At 51.8% G+C, this 21,799-nt stretch overlaps 14 non-coding genes across 14 annotated transcripts; all 14 read left to right on the top strand.

Annotated features, from left to right (window-relative positions):
- Positions 1 to 451: 451 nt before the first annotated feature.
- On the top strand, positions 452 to 570 carry LOC140470297 (5S ribosomal RNA). Its single transcript, XR_011956473.1, has one exon. It is a non-coding gene; the product is annotated as a 5S ribosomal RNA (ribosomal RNA).
- Positions 571 to 2,085: 1,515 nt separating this feature from the next.
- Positions 2,086 to 2,204, top strand: LOC140471177 (5S ribosomal RNA). Its single transcript, XR_011956879.1, has one exon. It is a non-coding gene; the product is annotated as a 5S ribosomal RNA (ribosomal RNA).
- A 1,507-nt stretch (positions 2,205 to 3,711) lies between these two features.
- Positions 3,712 to 3,830, top strand: LOC140469610 (5S ribosomal RNA). Its single transcript, XR_011956173.1, has one exon. It is a non-coding gene; the product is annotated as a 5S ribosomal RNA (ribosomal RNA).
- A 1,507-nt stretch (positions 3,831 to 5,337) lies between these two features.
- Positions 5,338 to 5,456, top strand: LOC140469604 (5S ribosomal RNA). Its single transcript, XR_011956170.1, has one exon. It is a non-coding gene; the product is annotated as a 5S ribosomal RNA (ribosomal RNA).
- A 1,515-nt stretch (positions 5,457 to 6,971) lies between these two features.
- Positions 6,972 to 7,090, top strand: LOC140470286 (5S ribosomal RNA). Its single transcript, XR_011956472.1, has one exon. It is a non-coding gene; the product is annotated as a 5S ribosomal RNA (ribosomal RNA).
- A 1,515-nt stretch (positions 7,091 to 8,605) lies between these two features.
- On the top strand, positions 8,606 to 8,724 carry LOC140472903 (5S ribosomal RNA). Its single transcript, XR_011957943.1, has one exon. It is a non-coding gene; the product is annotated as a 5S ribosomal RNA (ribosomal RNA).
- A 1,515-nt stretch (positions 8,725 to 10,239) lies between these two features.
- Positions 10,240 to 10,358, top strand: LOC140472893 (5S ribosomal RNA). Its single transcript, XR_011957934.1, has one exon. It is a non-coding gene; the product is annotated as a 5S ribosomal RNA (ribosomal RNA).
- A 1,515-nt stretch (positions 10,359 to 11,873) lies between these two features.
- On the top strand, positions 11,874 to 11,992 carry LOC140472849 (5S ribosomal RNA). The gene has a single exon (XR_011957896.1). It is a non-coding gene; the product is annotated as a 5S ribosomal RNA (ribosomal RNA).
- Positions 11,993 to 13,507: 1,515 nt separating this feature from the next.
- Positions 13,508 to 13,626, top strand: LOC140472752 (5S ribosomal RNA). The gene has a single exon (XR_011957838.1). It is a non-coding gene; the product is annotated as a 5S ribosomal RNA (ribosomal RNA).
- A 1,515-nt stretch (positions 13,627 to 15,141) lies between these two features.
- Positions 15,142 to 15,260, top strand: LOC140475859 (5S ribosomal RNA). The gene has a single exon (XR_011960344.1). It is a non-coding gene; the product is annotated as a 5S ribosomal RNA (ribosomal RNA).
- A 1,515-nt stretch (positions 15,261 to 16,775) lies between these two features.
- Positions 16,776 to 16,894, top strand: LOC140467458 (5S ribosomal RNA). The gene has a single exon (XR_011955467.1). It is a non-coding gene; the product is annotated as a 5S ribosomal RNA (ribosomal RNA).
- Positions 16,895 to 18,409: 1,515 nt separating this feature from the next.
- On the top strand, positions 18,410 to 18,528 carry LOC140469124 (5S ribosomal RNA). Its single transcript, XR_011955966.1, has one exon. It is a non-coding gene; the product is annotated as a 5S ribosomal RNA (ribosomal RNA).
- Positions 18,529 to 20,043: 1,515 nt separating this feature from the next.
- Positions 20,044 to 20,162, top strand: LOC140475843 (5S ribosomal RNA). Its single transcript, XR_011960328.1, has one exon. It is a non-coding gene; the product is annotated as a 5S ribosomal RNA (ribosomal RNA).
- Positions 20,163 to 21,677: 1,515 nt separating this feature from the next.
- LOC140471080 (5S ribosomal RNA) lies at positions 21,678 to 21,795 on the top strand. The gene has a single exon (XR_011956848.1). It is a non-coding gene; the product is annotated as a 5S ribosomal RNA (ribosomal RNA).
- Positions 21,796 to 21,799: the final 4 nt, after the last annotated feature.

The following is a 21,799-nucleotide window of genomic DNA, read 5'->3' as shown; positions in this document are numbered from 1 at the left end:
TAACATCCTCATCACATTTCACCCTGCCACCCAGCTCAGTATCATCAGCAAATTTGCTAATGTTATTGCTAATAGCATCTTCTATATCATGAACATATATTGTAAAAAGCTGCGGTCCCAGTACTGATCCCTGCGGTACCCCACAGGTCACTGCCTGCCATTCCGAAATGGAGGCGTGGAGGAGTGTGGAAGGATGAGAGAATGCAGGCTGCAGCCCTATGAAGCAGGGGGAGGTCTTGCAGTCGGCCTGTGTGGGGATGTGGGAGACGACAGGAGCCTGGTGGGCAAGGGCTAGCTGGAGGGAGGGAGGGAGGGAGGGAAGCACGCACGGAGGAGGAAGATCAAAGAGAAAAGAGAGAAAAAAATAACAAAGGGGATCAAGAGAAAGAGCAGCAAAGAAAATGTGGCTGGCCAGCACGCCTTGAAGTGGGGAGAAAAGGCAGGGGCCAGTGCCTACGGCCGTACTAGTCTGAAAACGCCCGATCTCGTCTGATCTCGGAAGCTAAGCAGACTCAGGCCTGGTTAGTAATTGGATGGGAGACCGCCTGGGAATACCAGGTGCAGTAGGCTTTTTCCGCCAGCAGGGGCTGCTCAAGTCACCCCTCTGCACTCGTGTTGGGCCACGCACGCAATGCAGCGACAGGTTATTTTTGCTGCCGCTGCAGGCAGGAGACAGGGAGGGGAGGAGAGCGGAGCGCTGCCAAAATCAGCAAGAAAGAGGGAAAGAAAGGGATTGGGGCTGCACGCTGTCTGCGGCTGGCAGTCAGGAAAGGAGGGCAATAGACAATAGGTGCAGGAGTTGGCCATTCTGCCCTTGGAGCCTGCACCACCATTCAATATGATCATGGCTGATCATCCTTAATCAGTATCCTGTTCCTGCCTTATCTCCATAAGCCTTGATTCCACTATCCTTGAGAGCTCTGTCCAACTCTTTCTTCAATGAATCCAGAGACTGGGCCTCCACTGCCCTCTGGGGCAGAGCATTCCACACAGCCACCACTCTCTGGGTGAAGACGTTTCTCCTCATCTCTGTCCTAAACGGTCTACCCCGTATTTTTAAGCTGTGTCCTCTGTTTCGGCACTCACGTTTCCTGCCGCCAGAGTGTCCAATCCTTTGATAATCTTATATGTCTCAACCAGATCCCCTCTCAGTCTTCTAAACTCAAGGGTACACGAGCCCAGTCGCTCCAGTCTTTCAGTGTAAGGTAATCCCGCCATTCCAGGAATTGACCTCGTCAACCTACGCTGCACTCCCTCAATAGCCGGAATGTCTCTCCTCAAATTTGGAGACCAGAACTGCACACAGTACTCCAGGTGTGGTCTCACCAGGGCCCTGTACACCTGCAGAAGAACCTCTTTGCTTCTGTACTCGATCCCTCTTGTTATGAAGGCCAGCATGCTATTAGCCTTCTTCACTACCTGCTGTACCTGCATGCTTACCTTCATTGAGTGGTGTACAAGAACCCCCAGATCTCTCGGTACTGTCCCTTGACCGAAATTGATTCCATTTAGGTAGTAATCTGCCTTCCTGTTCTTGCCACCAAAGTGGATAAGCATCCATTTATCCACATTAAAGTGCATCTGCCATGCATCTGACCACTCACCTAACTTGTCCAGGTCACCCGGTAATCTCCTAACATCCTCATCACATTTCACCCTGCCACCCAGCTCAGTATCATCAGCAAATTTGCTAATGTTATTGCTAATAGCATCTTCTATATCATGAACATATATTGTAAAAAGCTGCGGTCCCAGTACTGATCCCTGCGGTACCCCACAGGTCACTGCCTGCCATTCCGAAATGGAGGCGTGGAGGAGTGTGGAAGGATGAGAGAATGCAGGCTGCAGCCCTATGAAGCAGGGGGAGGTCTTGCAGTCGGCCTGTGTGGGGATGTGGGAGACGACAGGAGCCTGGTGGGCAAGGGCTAGCTGGAGGGAGGGAGGGAGGGAGGGAAGCACGCACGGAGGAGGAAGAGCAAAGAGAAAAGAGAGAAAAAAAAAACAAAGGGGATCAAGAGAAAGAGCAGCAAAGAAAATGTGGCTGGCCAGCACGCCTTGAAGTGGGGAGAAAAGGCAGGGGCCAGTGCCTACGGCCGTACTAGTCGGAAAACGCCCGATCTCGTCTGATCTCGGAAGCTAAGCAGACTCAGGCCTGGTTAGTAATTGGATGGGAGACCGCCTGGGAATACCAGGTGCAGTAGGCTTTTTCCGCCAGCAGGGGCTGCTCAAGTCACCCCTCTGCACTCGTGTTGGGCCACGCACGCAATGCAGCGACAGGTTATTTTTGCTGCCGCTGCAGGCAGGAGACAGGGAGGGGAGGAGAGCGGAGCGCTGCCAAAATCAGCAAGAAAGAGGGAAAGAAAGGGATTGGGGCTGCACGCTGTCTGCGGCTGGCAGTCAGGAAAGGAGGGCAATAGACAATAGGTGCAGGAGTTGGCCATTCTGCCCTTGGAGCCTGCACCACCATTCAATATGATCATGGCTGATCATCCTTAATCAGTATCCTGTTCCTGCCTTATCTCCATAAGCCTTGATTCCACTATCCTTGAGAGCTCTGTCCAACTCTTTCTTCAATGAATCCAGAGACTGGGCCTCCACTGCCCTCTGGGGCAGAGCATTCCACACAGCCACCACTCTCTGGGTGAAGACGTTTCTCCTCATCTCTGTCCTAAACGGTCTACCCCGTATTTTTAAGCTGTGTCCTCTGTTTCGGCACTCACGTTTCCTGCCGCCAGAGTGTCCAATCCTTTGATAATCTTATATGTCTCAACCAGATCCCCTCTCAGTCTTCTAAACTCAAGGGTACACGAGCCCAGTCGCTCCAGTCTTTCAGTGTAAGGTAATCCCGCCATTCCAGGAATTGACCTCGTCAACCTACGCTGCACTCCCTCAATAGCCGGAATGTCTCTCCTCAAATTTGGAGACCAGAACTGCACACAGTACTCCAGGTGTGGTCTCACCAGGGCCCTGTACACCTGCAGAAGAACCTCTTTGCTTCTGTACTCGATCCCTCTTGTTATGAAGGCCAGCATGCTATTAGCCTTCTTCACTACCTGCTGTACCTGCATGCTTACCTTCATTGAGTGGTGTACAAGAACCCCCAGATCTCTCGGTACTGTCCCTTGACCGAAATTGATTCCATTTAGGTAGTAATCTGCCTTCCTGTTCTTGCCACCAAAGTGGATAAGCATCCATTTATCCACATTAAAGTGCATCTGCCATGCATCTGACCACTCACCTAACTTGTCCAGGTCACCCGGTAATCTCCTAACATCCTCATCACATTTCACCCTGCCACCCAGCTCAGTATCATCAGCAAATTTGCTAATGTTATTGCTAATAGCATCTTCTATATCATGAACATATATTGTAAAAAGCTGCGGTCCCAGTACTGATCCCTGCGGTACCCCACAGGTCACTGCCTGCCATTCCGAAATGGAGGCGTGGAGGAGTGTGGAAGGATGAGAGAATGCAGGCTGCAGCCCTATGAAGCAGGGGGAGGTCTTGCAGTCGGCCTGTGTGGGGATGTGGGAGACGACAGGAGCCTGGTGGGCAAGGGCTAGCTGGAGGGAGGGAGGGAAGCACGCACGGAGGAGGAAGAGCAAAGAGAAAAGAGAGAAAAAAAAAACAAAGGGGATCAAGAGAAAGAGCAGCAAAGAAAATGTGGCTGGCCAGCACGCCTTGAAGTGGGGAGAAAAGGCAGGGGCCCGCGCCTACGGCCATACTAGTCTGAAAACGCCTGATCTTGTCTGATCTCGGAAGCTAAGCAGACTCAGGCCTGGTTAGTACTTGGATGGGAGACCGCCTGGGAATACCAGGTGCAGTAGGCTTTTTCCGCCAGCAGGGGCTGCTCAAGTCACCCCTCTGCACTCGTGTTGGGCCACGCACGCAATGCAGCGACAGGTTATTTTTGCTGCCGCTGCAGGCAGGAGACAGGGAGGGGAGGAGAGCGGAGCGCTGCCAAAATCAGCAAGAAAGAGGGAAAGAAAGGGATTGGGGCTGCACGCTGTCTGCGGCTGGCAGTCAGGAAAGGAGGGCAATAGACAATAGGTGCAGGAGTTGGCCATTCTGCCCTTGGAGCCTGCACCACCATTCAATATGATCATGGCTGATCATCCTTAATCAGTATCCTGTTCCTGCCTTATCTCCATAAGCCTTGATTCCACTATCCTTGAGAGCTCTGTCCAACTCTTTCTTCAATGAATCCAGAGACTGGGCCTCCACTGCCCTCTGGGGCAGAGCATTCCACACAGCCACCACTCTCTGGGTGAAGACGTTTCTCCTCATCTCTGTCCTAAACGGTCTACCCCGTATTTTTAAGCTGTGTCCTCTGTTTCGGCACTCACGTTTCCTGCCGCCAGAGTGTCCAATCCTTTGATAATCTTATATGTCTCAACCAGATCCCCTCTCAGTCTTCTAAACTCAAGGGTACACGAGCCCAGTCGCTCCAGTCTTTCAGTGTAAGGTAATCCCGCCATTCCAGGAATTGACCTCGTCAACCTACGCTGCACTCCCTCAATAGCCGGAATGTCTCTCCTCAAATTTGGAGACCAGAACTGCACACAGTACTCCAGGTGTGGTCTCACCAGGGCCCTGTACACCTGCAGAAGAACCTCTTTGCTTCTGTACTCGATCCCTCTTGTTATGAAGGCCAGCATGCTATTAGCCTTCTTCACTACCTGCTGTACCTGCATGCTTACCTTCATTGAGTGGTGTACAAGAACCCCCAGATCTCTCGGTACTGTCCCTTGACCGAAATTGATTCCATTTAGGTAGTAATCTGCCTTCCTGTTCTTGCCACCAAAGTGGATAAGCATCCATTTATCCACATTAAAGTGCATCTGCCATGCATCTGACCACTCACCTAACTTGTCCAGGTCACCCGGTAATCTCCTAACATCCTCATCACATTTCACCCTGCCACCCAGCTCAGTATCATCAGCAAATTTGCTAATGTTATTGCTAATAGCATCTTCTATATCATGAACATATATTGTAAAAAGCTGCGGTCCCAGTACTGATCCCTGCGGTACCCCACAGGTCACTGCCTGCCATTCCGAAATGGAGGCGTGGAGGAGTGTGGAAGGATGAGAGAATGCAGGCTGCAGCCCTATGAAGCAGGGGGAGGTCTTGCAGTCGGCCTGTGTGGGGATGTGGGAGACGACAGGAGCCTGGTGGGCAAGGGCTAGCTGGAGGGAGGGAGGGAAGCACGCACGGAGGAGGAAGAGCAAAGAGAAAAGAGAGAAAAAAAAAACAAAGGGGATCAAGAGAAAGAGCAGCAAAGAAAATGTGGCTGGCCAGCACGCCTTGAAGTGGGGAGAAAAGGCAGGGGCCCGCGCCTACGGCCATACTAGTCTGAAAACGCCTGATCTTGTCTGATCTCGGAAGCTAAGCAGACTCAGGCCTGGTTAGTACTTGGATGGGAGACCGCCTGGGAATACCAGGTGCAGTAGGCTTTTTCCGCCAGCAGGGGCTGCTCAAGTCACCCCTCTGCACTCGTGTTGGGCCACGCACGCAATGCAGCGACAGGTTATTTTTGCTGCCGCTGCAGGCAGGAGACAGGGAGGGGAGGAGAGCGGAGCGCTGCCAAAATCAGCAAGAAAGAGGGAAAGAAAGGGATTGGGGCTGCACGCTGTCTGCGGCTGGCAGTCAGGAAAGGAGGGCAATAGACAATAGGTGCAGGAGTTGGCCATTCTGCCCTTGGAGCCTGCACCACCATTCAATATGATCATGGCTGATCATCCTTAATCAGTATCCTGTTCCTGCCTTATCTCCATAAGCCTTGATTCCACTATCCTTGAGAGCTCTGTCCAACTCTTTCTTCAATGAATCCAGAGACTGGGCCTCCACTGCCCTCTGGGGCAGAGCATTCCACACAGCCACCACTCTCTGGGTGAAGACGTTTCTCCTCATCTCTGTCCTAAACGGTCTACCCCGTATTTTTAAGCTGTGTCCTCTGTTTCGGCACTCACGTTTCCTGCCGCCAGAGTGTCCAATCCTTTGATAATCTTATATGTCTCAACCAGATCCCCTCTCAGTCTTCTAAACTCAAGGGTACACGAGCCCAGTCGCTCCAGTCTTTCAGTGTAAGGTAATCCCGCCATTCCAGGAATTGACCTCGTCAACCTACGCTGCACTCCCTCAATAGCCGGAATGTCTCTCCTCAAATTTGGAGACCAGAACTGCACACAGTACTCCAGGTGTGGTCTCACCAGGGCCCTGTACACCTGCAGAAGAACCTCTTTGCTTCTGTACTCGATCCCTCTTGTTATGAAGGCCAGCATGCTATTAGCCTTCTTCACTACCTGCTGTACCTGCATGCTTACCTTCATTGAGTGGTGTACAAGAACCCCCAGATCTCTCGGTACTGTCCCTTGACCGAAATTGATTCCATTTAGGTAGTAATCTGCCTTCCTGTTCTTGCCACCAAAGTGGATAAGCATCCATTTATCCACATTAAAGTGCATCTGCCATGCATCTGACCACTCACCTAACTTGTCCAGGTCACCCGGTAATCTCCTAACATCCTCATCACATTTCACCCTGCCACCCAGCTCAGTATCATCAGCAAATTTGCTAATGTTATTGCTAATAGCATCTTCTATATCATGAACATATATTGTAAAAAGCTGCGGTCCCAGTACTGATCCCTGCGGTACCCCACAGGTCACTGCCTGCCATTCCGAAATGGAGGCGTGGAGGAGTGTGGAAGGATGAGAGAATGCAGGCTGCAGCCCTATGAAGCAGGGGGAGGTCTTGCAGTCGGCCTGTGTGGGGATGTGGGAGACGACAGGAGCCTGGTGGGCAAGGGCTAGCTGGAGGGAGGGAGGGAGGGAGGGAAGCACGCACGGAGGAGGAAGATCAAAGAGAAAAGAGAGAAAAAAATAACAAAGGGGATCAAGAGAAAGAGCAGCAAAGAAAATGTGGCTGGCCAGCACGCCTTGAAGTGGGGAGAAAAGGCAGGGGCCAGTGCCTACGGCCGTACTAGTCTGAAAACGCCCGATCTCGTCTGATCTCGGAAGCTAAGCAGACTCAGGCCTGGTTAGTAATTGGATGGGAGACCGCCTGGGAATACCAGGTGCAGTAGGCTTTTTCCGCCAGCAGGGGCTGCTCAAGTCACCCCTCTGCACTCGTGTTGGGCCACGCACGCAATGCAGCGACAGGTTATTTTTGCTGCCGCTGCAGGCAGGAGACAGGGAGGGGAGGAGAGCGGAGCGCTGCCAAAATCAGCAAGAAAGAGGGAAAGAAAGGGATTGGGGCTGCACGCTGTCTGCGGCTGGCAGTCAGGAAAGGAGGGCAATAGACAATAGGTGCAGGAGTTGGCCATTCTGCCCTTGGAGCCTGCACCACCATTCAATATGATCATGGCTGATCATCCTTAATCAGTATCCTGTTCCTGCCTTATCTCCATAAGCCTTGATTCCACTATCCTTGAGAGCTCTGTCCAACTCTTTCTTCAATGAATCCAGAGACTGGGCCTCCACTGCCCTCTGGGGCAGAGCATTCCACACAGCCACCACTCTCTGGGTGAAGACGTTTCTCCTCATCTCTGTCCTAAACGGTCTACCCCGTATTTTTAAGCTGTGTCCTCTGTTTCGGCACTCACGTTTCCTGCCGCCAGAGTGTCCAATCCTTTGATAATCTTATATGTCTCAACCAGATCCCCTCTCAGTCTTCTAAACTCAAGGGTACACGAGCCCAGTCGCTCCAGTCTTTCAGTGTAAGGTAATCCCGCCATTCCAGGAATTGACCTCGTCAACCTACGCTGCACTCCCTCAATAGCCGGAATGTCTCTCCTCAAATTTGGAGACCAGAACTGCACACAGTACTCCAGGTGTGGTCTCACCAGGGCCCTGTACACCTGCAGAAGAACCTCTTTGCTTCTGTACTCGATCCCTCTTGTTATGAAGGCCAGCATGCTATTAGCCTTCTTCACTACCTGCTGTACCTGCATGCTTACCTTCATTGAGTGGTGTACAAGAACCCCCAGATCTCTCGGTACTGTCCCTTGACCGAAATTGATTCCATTTAGGTAGTAATCTGCCTTCCTGTTCTTGCCACCAAAGTGGATAAGCATCCATTTATCCACATTAAAGTGCATCTGCCATGCATCTGACCACTCACCTAACTTGTCCAGGTCACCCGGTAATCTCCTAACATCCTCATCACATTTCACCCTGCCACCCAGCTCAGTATCATCAGCAAATTTGCTAATGTTATTGCTAATAGCATCTTCTATATCATGAACATATATTGTAAAAAGCTGCGGTCCCAGTACTGATCCCTGCGGTACCCCACAGGTCACTGCCTGCCATTCCGAAATGGAGGCGTGGAGGAGTGTGGAAGGATGAGAGAATGCAGGCTGCAGCCCTATGAAGCAGGGGGAGGTCTTGCAGTCGGCCTGTGTGGGGATGTGGGAGACGACAGGAGCCTGGTGGGCAAGGGCTAGCTGGAGGGAGGGAGGGAGGGAGGGAAGCACGCACGGAGGAGGAAGAGCAAAGAGAAAAGAGAGAAAAAAAAAACAAAGGGGATCAAGAGAAAGAGCAGCAAAGAAAATGTGGCTGGCCAGCACGCCTTGAAGTGGGGAGAAAAGGCAGGGGCCAGCGCCTACGGCCATACTAGTCTGAAAACGCCCGATCTCGTCTGATCTCGGAAGCTAAGCAGACTCAGGCCTGGTTAGTACTTGGATGGGAGACCGCCTGGGAATACCAGGTGCAGTAGGCTTTTTCCGCCAGCAGGGGCTGCTCAAGTCACCCCTCTGCACTCGTGTTGGGCCACGCACGCAATGCAGCGACAGGTTATTTTTGCTGCCGCTGCAGGCAGGAGACAGGGAGGGGAGGAGAGCGGAGCGCTGCCAAAATCAGCAAGAAAGAGGGAAAGAAAGGGATTGGGGCTGCACGCTGTCTGCGGCTGGCAGTCAGGAAAGGAGGGCAATAGACAATAGGTGCAGGAGTTGGCCATTCTGCCCTTGGAGCCTGCACCACCATTCAATATGATCATGGCTGATCATCCTTAATCAGTATCCTGTTCCTGCCTTATCTCCATAAGCCTTGATTCCACTATCCTTGAGAGCTCTGTCCAACTCTTTCTTCAATGAATCCAGAGACTGGGCCTCCACTGCCCTCTGGGGCAGAGCATTCCACACAGCCACCACTCTCTGGGTGAAGACGTTTCTCCTCATCTCTGTCCTAAACGGTCTACCCTGTATTTTTAAGCTGTGTCCTCTGTTTCGGCACTCACGTTTCCTGCCGCCAGAGTGTCCAATCCTTTGATAATCTTATATGTCTCAACCAGATCCCCTCTCAGTCTTCTAAACTCAAGGGTACACGAGCCCAGTCGCTCCAGTCTTTCAGTGTAAGGTAATCCCGCCATTCCAGGAATTGACCTCGTCAACCTACGCTGCACTCCCTCAATAGCCGGAATGTCTCTCCTCAAATTTGGAGACCAGAACTGCACACAGTACTCCAGGTGTGGTCTCACCAGGGCCCTGTACACCTGCAGAAGAACCTCTTTGCTTCTGTACTCGATCCCTCTTGTTATGAAGGCCAGCATGCTATTAGCCTTCTTCACTACCTGCTGTACCTGCATGCTTACCTTCATTGAGTGGTGTACAAGAACCCCCAGATCTCTCGGTACTGTCCCTTGACCGAAATTGATTCCATTTAGGTAGTAATCTGCCTTCCTGTTCTTGCCACCAAAGTGGATAAGCATCCATTTATCCACATTAAAGTGCATCTGCCATGCATCTGACCACTCACCTAACTTGTCCAGGTCACCCGGTAATCTCCTAACATCCTCATCACATTTCACCCTGCCACCCAGCTCAGTATCATCAGCAAATTTGCTAATGTTATTGCTAATAGCATCTTCTATATCATGAACATATATTGTAAAAAGCTGCGGTCCCAGTACTGATCCCTGCGGTACCCCACAGGTCACTGCCTGCCATTCCGAAATGGAGGCGTGGAGGAGTGTGGAAGGATGAGAGAATGCAGGCTGCAGCCCTATGAAGCAGGGGGAGGTCTTGCAGTCGGCCTGTGTGGGGATGTGGGAGACGACAGGAGCCTGGTGGGCAAGGGCTAGCTGGAGGGAGGGAGGGAGGGAGGGAAGCACGCACGGAGGAGGAAGAGCAAAGAGAAAAGAGAGAAAAAAAAAACAAAGGGGATCAAGAGAAAGAGCAGCAAAGAAAATGTGGCTGGCCAGCACGCCTTGAAGTGGGGAGAAAAGGCAGGGGCCAGCGCCTACGGCCATACTAGTCTGAAAACGCCCGATCTCGTCTGATCTCGGAAGCTAAGCAGACTCAGGCCTGGTTAGTACTTGGATGGGAGACCGCCTGGGAATACCAGGTGCAGTAGGCTTTTTCCGCCAGCAGGGGCTGCTCAAGTCACCCCTCTGCACTCGTGTTGGGCCACGCACGCAATGCAGCGACAGGTTATTTTTGCTGCCGCTGCAGGCAGGAGACAGGGAGGGGAGGAGAGCGGAGCGCTGCCAAAATCAGCAAGAAAGAGGGAAAGAAAGGGATTGGGGCTGCACGCTGTCTGCGGCTGGCAGTCAGGAAAGGAGGGCAATAGACAATAGGTGCAGGAGTTGGCCATTCTGCCCTTGGAGCCTGCACCACCATTCAATATGATCATGGCTGATCATCCTTAATCAGTATCCTGTTCCTGCCTTATCTCCATAAGCCTTGATTCCACTATCCTTGAGAGCTCTGTCCAACTCTTTCTTCAATGAATCCAGAGACTGGGCCTCCACTGCCCTCTGGGGCAGAGCATTCCACACAGCCACCACTCTCTGGGTGAAGACGTTTCTCCTCATCTCTGTCCTAAACGGTCTACCCTGTATTTTTAAGCTGTGTCCTCTGTTTCGGCACTCACGTTTCCTGCCGCCAGAGTGTCCAATCCTTTGATAATCTTATATGTCTCAACCAGATCCCCTCTCAGTCTTCTAAACTCAAGGGTACACGAGCCCAGTCGCTCCAGTCTTTCAGTGTAAGGTAATCCCGCCATTCCAGGAATTGACCTCGTCAACCTACGCTGCACTCCCTCAATAGCCGGAATGTCTCTCCTCAAATTTGGAGACCAGAACTGCACACAGTACTCCAGGTGTGGTCTCACCAGGGCCCTGTACACCTGCAGAAGAACCTCTTTGCTTCTGTACTCGATCCCTCTTGTTATGAAGGCCAGCATGCTATTAGCCTTCTTCACTACCTGCTGTACCTGCATGCTTACCTTCATTGAGTGGTGTACAAGAACCCCCAGATCTCTCGGTACTGTCCCTTGACCGAAATTGATTCCATTTAGGTAGTAATCTGCCTTCCTGTTCTTGCCACCAAAGTGGATAAGCATCCATTTATCCACATTAAAGTGCATCTGCCATGCATCTGACCACTCACCTAACTTGTCCAGGTCACCCGGTAATCTCCTAACATCCTCATCACATTTCACCCTGCCACCCAGCTCAGTATCATCAGCAAATTTGCTAATGTTATTGCTAATAGCATCTTCTATATCATGAACATATATTGTAAAAAGCTGCGGTCCCAGTACTGATCCCTGCGGTACCCCACAGGTCACTGCCTGCCATTCCGAAATGGAGGCGTGGAGGAGTGTGGAAGGATGAGAGAATGCAGGCTGCAGCCCTATGAAGCAGGGGGAGGTCTTGCAGTCGGCCTGTGTGGGGATGTGGGAGACGACAGGAGCCTGGTGGGCAAGGGCTAGCTGGAGGGAGGGAGGGAGGGAGGGAAGCACGCACGGAGGAGGAAGAGCAAAGAGAAAAGAGAGAAAAAAAAAACAAAGGGGATCAAGAGAAAGAGCAGCAAAGAAAATGTGGCTGGCCAGCACGCCTTGAAGTGGGGAGAAAAGGCAGGGGCCAGCGCCTACGGCCATACTAGTCTGAAAACGCCCGATCTCGTCTGATCTCGGAAGCTAAGCAGACTCAGGCCTGGTTAGTACTTGGATGGGAGACCGCCTGGGAATACCAGGTGCAGTAGGCTTTTTCCGCCAGCAGGGGCTGCTCAAGTCACCCCTCTGCACTCGTGTTGGGCCACGCACGCAATGCAGCGACAGGTTATTTTTGCTGCCGCTGCAGGCAGGAGACAGGGAGGGGAGGAGAGCGGAGCGCTGCCAAAATCAGCAAGAAAGAGGGAAAGAAAGGGATTGGGGCTGCACGCTGTCTGCGGCTGGCAGTCAGGAAAGGAGGGCAATAGACAATAGGTGCAGGAGTTGGCCATTCTGCCCTTGGAGCCTGCACCACCATTCAATATGATCATGGCTGATCATCCTTAATCAGTATCCTGTTCCTGCCTTATCTCCATAAGCCTTGATTCCACTATCCTTGAGAGCTCTGTCCAACTCTTTCTTCAATGAATCCAGAGACTGGGCCTCCACTGCCCTCTGGGGCAGAGCATTCCACACAGCCACCACTCTCTGGGTGAAGACGTTTCTCCTCATCTCTGTCCTAAACGGTCTACCCTGTATTTTTAAGCTGTGTCCTCTGTTTCGGCACTCACGTTTCCTGCCGCCAGAGTGTCCAATCCTTTGATAATCTTATATGTCTCAACCAGATCCCCTCTCAGTCTTCTAAACTCAAGGGTACACGAGCCCAGTCGCTCCAGTCTTTCAGTGTAAGGTAATCCCGCCATTCCAGGAATTGACCTCGTCAACCTACGCTGCACTCCCTCAATAGCCGGAATGTCTCTCCTCAAATTTGGAGACCAGAACTGCACACAGTACTCCAGGTGTGGTCTCACCAGGGCCCTGTACACCTGCAGAAGAACCTCTTTGCTTCTGTACTCGATCCCTCTTGTTATGAAGGCCAGCATGCTATTAGCCTTCTTCACTACCTGCTGTACCTGCATGCTTACCTTCATTGAGTGGTGTACAAGAACCCCCAGATCTCTCGGTACTGTCCCTTGACCGAAATTGATTCCATTTAGGTAGTAATCTGCCTTCCTGTTCTTGCCACCAAAGTGGATAAGCATCCATTTATCCACATTAAAGTGCATCTGCCATGCATCTGACCACTCACCTAACTTGTCCAGGTCACCCGGTAATCTCCTAACATCCTCATCACATTTCACCCTGCCACCCAGCTCAGTATCATCAGCAAATTTGCTAATGTTATTGCTAATAGCATCTTCTATATCATGAACATATATTGTAAAAAGCTGCGGTCCCAGTACTGATCCCTGCGGTACCCCACTGGTCACTGCCTGCCATTCCGAAATGGAGGCGTGGAGGAGTGTGGAAGGATGAGAGAATGCAGGCTGCAGCCCTATGAAGCAGGGGGAGGTCTTGCAGTCGGCCTGTGTGGGGATGTGGGAGACGACAGGAGCCTGGTGGGCAAGGGCTAGCTGGAGGGAGGGAGGGAGGGAGGGAAGCACGCACGGAGGAGGAAGAGCAAAGAGAAAAGAGAGAAAAAAAAAACAAAGGGGATCAAGAGAAAGAGCAGCAAAGAAAATGTGGCTGGCCAGCACGCCTTGAAGTGGGGAGAAAAGGCAGGGGCCAGCGCCTACGGCCATACTAGTCTGAAAACGCCCGATCTCGTCTGATCTCGGAAGCTAAGCAGACTCAGGCCTGGTTAGTACTTGGATGGGAGACCGCCTGGGAATACCAGGTGCAGTAGGCTTTTTCCGCCAGCAGGGGCTGCTCAAGTCACCCCTCTGCACTCGTGTTGGGCCACGCACGCAATGCAGCGACAGGTTATTTTTGCTGCCGCTGCAGGCAGGAGACAGGGAGGGGAGGAGAGCGGAGCGCTGCCAAAATCAGCAAGAAAGAGGGAAAGAAAGGGATTGGGGCTGCACGCTGTCTGCGGCTGGCAGTCAGGAAAGGAGGGCAATAGACAATAGGTGCAGGAGTTGGCCATTCTGCCCTTGGAGCCTGCACCACCATTCAATATGATCATGGCTGATCATCCTTAATCAGTATCCTGTTCCTGCCTTATCTCCATAAGCCTTGATTCCACTATCCTTGAGAGCTCTGTCCAACTCTTTCTTCAATGAATCCAGAGACTGGGCCTCCACTGCCCTCTGGGGCAGAGCATTCCACACAGCCACCACTCTCTGGGTGAAGACGTTTCTCCTCATCTCTGTCCTAAACGGTCTACCCTGTATTTTTAAGCTGTGTCCTCTGTTTCGGCACTCACGTTTCCTGCCGCCAGAGTGTCCAATCCTTTGATAATCTTATATGTCTCAACCAGATCCCCTCTCAGTCTTCTAAACTCAAGGGTACACGAGCCCAGTCGCTCCAGTCTTTCAGTGTAAGGTAATCCCGCCATTCCAGGAATTGACCTCGTCAACCTACGCTGCACTCCCTCAATAGCCGGAATGTCTCTCCTCAAATTTGGAGACCAGAACTGCACACAGTACTCCAGGTGTGGTCTCACCAGGGCCCTGTACACCTGCAGAAGAACCTCTTTGCTTCTGTACTCGATCCCTCTTGTTATGAAGGCCAGCATGCTATTAGCCTTCTTCACTACCTGCTGTACCTGCATGCTTACCTTCATTGAGTGGTGTACAAGAACCCCCAGATCTCTCGGTACTGTCCCTTGACCGAAATTGATTCCATTTAGGTAGTAATCTGCCTTCCTGTTCTTGCCACCAAAGTGGATAAGCATCCATTTATCCACATTAAAGTGCATCTGCCATGCATCTGACCACTCACCTAACTTGTCCAGGTCACCCGGTAATCTCCTAACATCCTCATCACATTTCACCCTGCCACCCAGCTCAGTATCATCAGCAAATTTGCTAATGTTATTGCTAATAGCATCTTCTATATCATGAACATATATTGTAAAAAGCTGCGGTCCCAGTACTGATCCCTGCGGTACCCCACTGGTCACTGCCTGCCATTCCGAAATGGAGGCGTGGAGGAGTGTGGAAGGATGAGAGAATGCAGGCTGCAGCCCTATGAAGCAGGGGGAGGTCTTGCAGTTGGCCTGTGTGGGGATGTGGGAGACGACAGGAGCCTGGTGGGCAAGGGCTAGCTGGAGGGAGGGAGGGAGGGAGGGAAGCACGCACGGAGGAGGAAGAGCAAAGAGAAAAGAGAGAAAAAAAAAACAAAGGGGATCAAGAGAAAGAGCAGCAAAGAAAATGTGGCTGGCCAGCACGCCTTGAAGTGGGGAGAAAAGGCAGGGGCCAGCGCCTACGGCCATACTAGTCTGAAAACGCCTGATCTCGTCTGATCTCGGAAGCTAAGCAGACTCAGGCCTGGTTAGTACTTGGATGGGAGACCGCCTGGGAATACCAGGTGCAGTAGGCTTTTTCCGCCAGCAGGGGCTGCTCAAGTCACCCCTCTGCACTCGTGTTGGGCCACGCACGCAATGCAGCGACAGGTTATTTTTGCTGCCGCTGCAGGCAGGAGACAGGGAGGGGAGGAGAGCGGAGCGCTGCCAAAATCAGCAAGAAAGAGGGAAAGAAAGGGATTGGGGCTGCACGCTGTCTGCGGCTGGCAGTCAGGAAAGGAGGACAATAGACAATAGGTGCAGGAGTTGGCCATTCTGCCCTTGGAGCCTGCACCACCATTCAATATGATCATGGCTGATCATCCTTAATCAGTATCCTGTTCCTGCCTTATCTCCATAAGCCTTGATTCCACTATCCTTGAGAGCTCTGTCCAACTCTTTCTTCAATGAATCCAGAGACTGGGCCTCCACTGCCCTCTGGGGCAGAGCATTCCACACAGCCACCACTCTCTGGGTGAAGACGTTTCTCCTCATCTCTGTCCTAAACGGTCTACCCTGTATTTTTAAGCTGTGTCCTCTGTTTCGGCACTCACGTTTCCTGCCGCCAGAGTGTCCAATCCTTTGATAATCTTATATGTCTCAACCAGATCCCCTCTCAGTCTTCTAAACTCAAGGGTACACGAGCCCAGTCGCTCCAGTCTTTCAGTGTAAGGTAATCCCGCCATTCCAGGAATTGACCTCGTCAACCTACGCTGCACTCCCTCAATAGCCGGAATGTCTCTCCTCAAATTTGGAGACCAGAACTGCACACAGTACTCCAGGTGTGGTCTCACCAGGGCCCTGTACACCTGCAGAAGAACCTCTTTGCTTCTGTACTCGATCCCTCTTGTTATGAAGGCCAGCATGCTATTAGCCTTCTTCACTACCTGCTGTACCTGCATGCTTACCTTCATTGAGTGGTGTACAAGAACCCCCAGATCTCTCGGTACTGTCCCTTGACCGAAATTGATTCCATTTAGGTAGTAATCTGCCTTCCTGTTCTTGCCACCAAAGTGGATAAGCATCCATTTATCCACATTAAAGTGCATCTGCCATGCATCTGACCACTCACCTAACTTGTCCAGGTCACCCGGTAATCTCCTAACATCCTCATCACATTTCACCCTGCCACCCAGCTCAGTATCATCAGCAAATTTGCTAATGTTATTGCTAATAGCATCTTCTATATCATGAACATATATTGTAAAAAGCTGCGGTCCCAGTACTGATCCCTGCGGTACCCCACTGGTCACTGCCTGCCATTCCGAAATGGAGGCGTGGAGGAGTGTGGAAGGATGAGAGAATGCAGGCTGCAGCCCTATGAAGCAGGGGGAGGTCTTGCAGTCGGCCTGTGTGGGGATGTGGGAGACGACAGGAGCCTGGTGGGCAAGGGCTAGCTGGAGGGAGGGAGGGAGGGAGGGAAGCACGCACGGAGGAGGAAGAGCAAAGAGAAAAGAGAGAAAAAAAAACCAAAGGGGATCAAGAGAAAGAGCAGCAAAGAAAATGTGGCTGGCCAGCACGCCTTGAAGTGGGGAGAAAAGGCAGGGGCCAGCGCCTTCGGCCATACTAGTCTGAAAACGCCCGATCTCGTCTGATCTCGGAAGCTAAGCAGACTCAGGCCTGGTTAGTACTTGGATGGGAGACCGCCTGGGAATACCAGGTGCAGTAGGCTTTTTCCGCCAGCAGGGGCTGCTCAAGTCACCCCTCTGCACTCGTGTTGGGCCACGCACGCAATGCAGCGACAGGTTATTTTTGCTGCCGCTGCAGGCAGGAGACAGGGAGGGGAGGAGAGCGGAGCGCTGCCAAAATCAGCAAGAAAGAGGGAAAGAAAGGGATTGGGGCTGCACGCTGTCTGCGGCTGGCAGTCAGGAAAGGAGGGCAATAGACAATAGGTGCAGGAGTTGGCCATTCTGCCCTTGGAGCCTGCACCACCATTCAATATGATCATGGCTGATCATCCTTAATCAGTATCCTGTTCCTGCCTTATCTCCATAAGCCTTGATTCCACTATCCTTGAGAGCTCTGTCCAACTCTTTCTTCAATGAATCCAGAGACTGGGCCTCCACTGCCCTCTGGGGCAGAGCATTCCACACAGCCACCACTCTCTGGGTGAAGACGTTTCTCCTCATCTCTGTCCTAAACGGTCTACCCTGTATTTTTAAGCTGTGTCCTCTGTTTCGGCACTCACGTTTCCTGCCGCCAGAGTGTCCAATCCTTTGATAATCTTATATGTCTCAACCAGATCCCCTCTCAGTCTTCTAAACTCAAGGGTACACGAGCCCAGTCGCTCCAGTCTTTCAGTGTAAGGTAATCCCGCCATTCCAGGAATTGACCTCGTCAACCTACGCTGCACTCCCTCAATAGCCGGAATGTCTCTCCTCAAATTTGGAGACCAGAACTGCACACAGTACTCCAGGTGTGGTCTCACCAGGGCCCTGTACACCTGCAGAAGAACCTCTTTGCTTCTGTACTCGATCCCTCTTGTTATGAAGGCCAGCATGCTATTAGCCTTCTTCACTACCTGCTGTACCTGCATGCTTACCTTCATTGAGTGGTGTACAAGAACCCCCAGATCTCTCGGTACTGTCCCTTGACCGAAATTGATTCCATTTAGGTAGTAATCTGCCTTCCTGTTCTTGCCACCAAAGTGGATAAGCATCCATTTATCCACATTAAAGTGCATCTGCCATGCATCTGACCACTCACCTAACTTGTCCAGGTCACCCGGTAATCTCCTAACATCCTCATCACATTTCACCCTGCCACCCAGCTCAGTATCATCAGCAAATTTGCTAATGTTATTGCTAATAGCATCTTCTATATCATGAACATATATTGTAAAAAGCTGCGGTCCCAGTACTGATCCCTGCGGTACCCCACTGGTCACTGCCTGCCATTCCGAAATGGAGGCGTGGAGGAGTGTGGAAGGATGAGAGAATGCAGGCTGCAGCCCTATGAAGCAGGGGGAGGTCTTGCAGTCGGCCTGTGTGGGGATGTGGGAGACGACAGGAGCCTGGTGGGCAAGGGCTAGCTGGAGGGAGGGAGGGAGGGAGGGAAGCACGCACGGAGGAGGAAGAGCAAAGAGAAAAGAGAGAAAAAAAAAACAAAGGGGATCAAGAGAAAGAGCAGCAAAGAAAATGTGGCTGGCCAGCACGCCTTGAAGTGGGGAGAAAAGGCAGGGGCCAGCGCCTTCGGCCATACTAGTCTGAAAACGCCCGATCTCGTCTGATCTCGGAAGCTAAGCAGTCTCAGGCCTGGTTAGTACTTGGATGGGAGACCGCCTGGGAATACCAGGTGCAGTAGGCTTTTTCCGCCAGCAGGGGCTGCTCAAGTCACCCCTCTGCACTCGTGTTGGGCCACGCACGCAATGCAGCGACAGGTTATTTTTGCTGCCGCTGCAGGCAGGAGACAGGGAGGGGAGGAGAGCGGAGCGCTGCCAAAATCAGCAAGAAAGAGGGAAAGAAAGGGATTGGGGCTGCACGCTGTCTGCGGCTGGCAGTCAGGAAAGGAGGGCAATAGACAATAGGTGCAGGAGTTGGCCATTCTGCCCTTGGAGCCTGCACCACCATTCAATATGATCATGGCTGATCATCCTTAATCAGTATCCTGTTCCTGCCTTATCTCCATAAGCCTTGATTCCACTATCCTTGAGAGCTCTGTCCAACTCTTTCTTCAATGAATCCAGAGACTGGGCCTCCACTGCCCTCTGGGGCAGAGCATTCCACACAGCCACCACTCTCTGGGTGAAGACGTTTCTCCTCATCTCTGTCCTAAACGGTCTACCCCGTATTTTTAAGCTGTGTCCTCTGTTTCGGCACTCACGTTTCCTGCCGCCAGAGTGTCCAATCCTTTGATAATCTTATATGTCTCAACCAGATCCCCTCTCAGTCTTCTAAACTCAAGGGTACACGAGCCCAGTCGCTCCAGTCTTTCAGTGTAAGGTAATCCCGCCATTCCAGGAATTGACCTCGTCAACCTACGCTGCACTCCCTCAATAGCCGGAATGTCTCTCCTCAAATTTGGAGACCAGAACTGCACACAGTACTCCAGGTGTGGTCTCACCAGGGCCCTGTACACCTGCAGAAGAACCTCTTTGCTTCTGTACTCGATCCCTCTTGTTATGAAGGCCAGCATGCTATTAGCCTTCTTCACTACCTGCTGTACCTGCATGCTTACCTTCATTGAGTGGTGTACAAGAACCCCCAGATCTCTCGGTACTGTCCCTTGACCGAAATTGATTCCATTTAGGTAGTAATCTGCCTTCCTGTTCTTGCCACCAAAGTGGATAAGCATCCATTTATCCACATTAAAGTGCATCTGCCATGCATCTGACCACTCACCTAACTTGTCCAGGTCACCCGGTAATCTCCTAACATCCTCATCACATTTCACCCTGCCACCCAGCTCAGTATCATCAGCAAATTTGCTAATGTTATTGCTAATAGCATCTTCTATATCATGAACATATATTGTAAAAAGCTGCGGTCCCAGTACTGATCCCTGCGGTACCCCACTGGTCACTGCCTGCCATTCCGAAATGGAGGCATGGAGGAGTGTGGAAGGATGAGAGAATGCAGGCTGCAGCCCTATGAAGCAGGGGGAGGTCTTGCAGTCGGCCTGTGTGGGGATGTGGGAGACGACAGGAGCCTGGTGGGCAAGGGCTAGCTGGAGGGAGGGAGGGAGGGAGGGAAGCACGCACGGAGGAGGAAGAGCAAAGAGAAAAGAGAGAAAAAAAAAACAAAGGGGATCAAGAGAAAGAGCAGCAAAGAAAATGTGGCTGGCCAGCACGCCTTGAAGTGGGGAGAAAAGGCAGGGGCCAGCGCCTTCGGCCATACTAGTCTGAAAGCGCCCGATCTCGTCTGATCTCGGAAGCTAAGCAGACTCAGGCCTGGTTAGTACTTGGATGGGAGACCGCCTGGGAATACCAGGTGCAGTAGGCTTTTTCCGCCAGCAGGGGCTGCTCAAGTCACCCCTCTGCACTCGTGTTGGGCCACGCACGCAATGCAGCGACAGGTTATTTTTGCTGCCGCTGCAGGCAGGAGACAGGGAGGGGAGGAGAGCGGAGCGCTGCCAAAATCAGCAAGAAAGAGGGAAAGAAAGGGATTGGGGCTGCACGCTGTCTGCGGCTGGCAGTCAGGAAAGGAGGGCAATAGACAATAGGTGCAGGAGTTGGCCATTCTGCCCTTGGAGCCTGCACCACCATTCAATATGATCATGGCTGATCATCCTTAATCAGTATCCTGTTCCTGCCTTATCTCCATAAGCCTTGATTCCACTATCCTTGAGAGCTCTGTCCAACTCTTTCTTCAATGAATCCAGAGACTGGGCCTCCACTGCCCTCTGGGGCAGAGCATTCCACACAGCCACCACTCTCTGGGTGAAGACGTTTCTCCTCATCTCTGTCCTAAACGGTCTACCCTGTATTTTTAAGCTGTGTCCTCTGTTTCGGCACTCACGTTTCCTGCCGCCAGAGTGTCCAATCCTTTGATAATCTTATATGTCTCAACCAGATCCCCTCTCAGTCTTCTAAACTCAAGGGTACACGAGCCCAGTCGCTCCAGTCTTTCAGTGTAAGGTAATCCCGCCATTCCAGGAATTGACCTCGTCAACCTACGCTGCACTCCCTCAATAGCCGGAATGTCTCTCCTCAAATTTGGAGACCAGAACTGCACACAGTACTCCAGGTGTGGTCTCACCAGGGCCCTGTACACCTGCAGAAGAACCTCTTTGCTTCTGTACTCGATCCCTCTTGTTATGAAGGCCAGCATGCTATTAGCCTTCTTCACTACCTGCTGTACCTGCATGCTTACCTTCATTGAGTGGTGTACAAGAACCCCCAGATCTCTCGGTACTGTCCCTTGACCGAAATTGATTCCATTTAGGTAGTAATCTGCCTTCCTGTTCTTGCCACCAAAGTGGATAAGCATCCATTTATCCACATTAAAGTGCATCTGCCATGCATCTGACCACTCACCTAACTTGTCCAGGTCACCCGGTAATCTCCTAACATCCTCATCACATTTCACCCTGCCACCCAGCTCAGTATCATCAGCAAATTTGCTAATGTTATTGCTAATAGCATCTTCTATATCATGAACATATATTGTAAAAAGCTGCGGTCCCAGTACTGATCCCTGCGGTACCCCACTGGTCACTGCCTGCCATTCCGAAATGGAGGCGTGGAGGAGTGTGGAAGGATGAGAGAATGCAGGCTGCAGCCCTATGAAGCAGGGGGAGGTCTTGCAGTCGGCCTGTGTGGGGATGTGGGAGACGACAGGAGCCTGGTGGGCAAGGGCTAGCTGGAGGGAGGGAGGGAGGGAGGGAAGCACGCACGGAGGAGGAAGAGCAAAGAGAAAAGAGAGAAAAAAAAAACAAAGGGGATCAAGAGAAAGAGCAGCAAAGAAAATGTGGCTGGCCAGCACGCCTTGAAGTGGGGAGAAAAGGCAGGGGCCAGCGCCTTCGGCCATACTAGTCTGAAAACGCCCGATCTCGTCTGATCTCGGAAGCTAAGCAGACTCAGGCTGGTTAGTACTTGGATGGGAGACCGCCTGGGAATACCAGGTGCAGTAGGCTTTTT

The sequence above is a fragment of the Chiloscyllium punctatum genome, chromosome 3 (assembly GCF_047496795.1).
Source record: "Chiloscyllium punctatum isolate Juve2018m chromosome 3, sChiPun1.3, whole genome shotgun sequence".
NCBI lineage: Eukaryota > Metazoa > Chordata > Chondrichthyes > Orectolobiformes > Hemiscylliidae > Chiloscyllium > Chiloscyllium punctatum.
The sequence above is the reverse complement of the archived record's forward strand: the minus strand, read 5'-3'. Positions and strand labels throughout refer to the sequence as shown.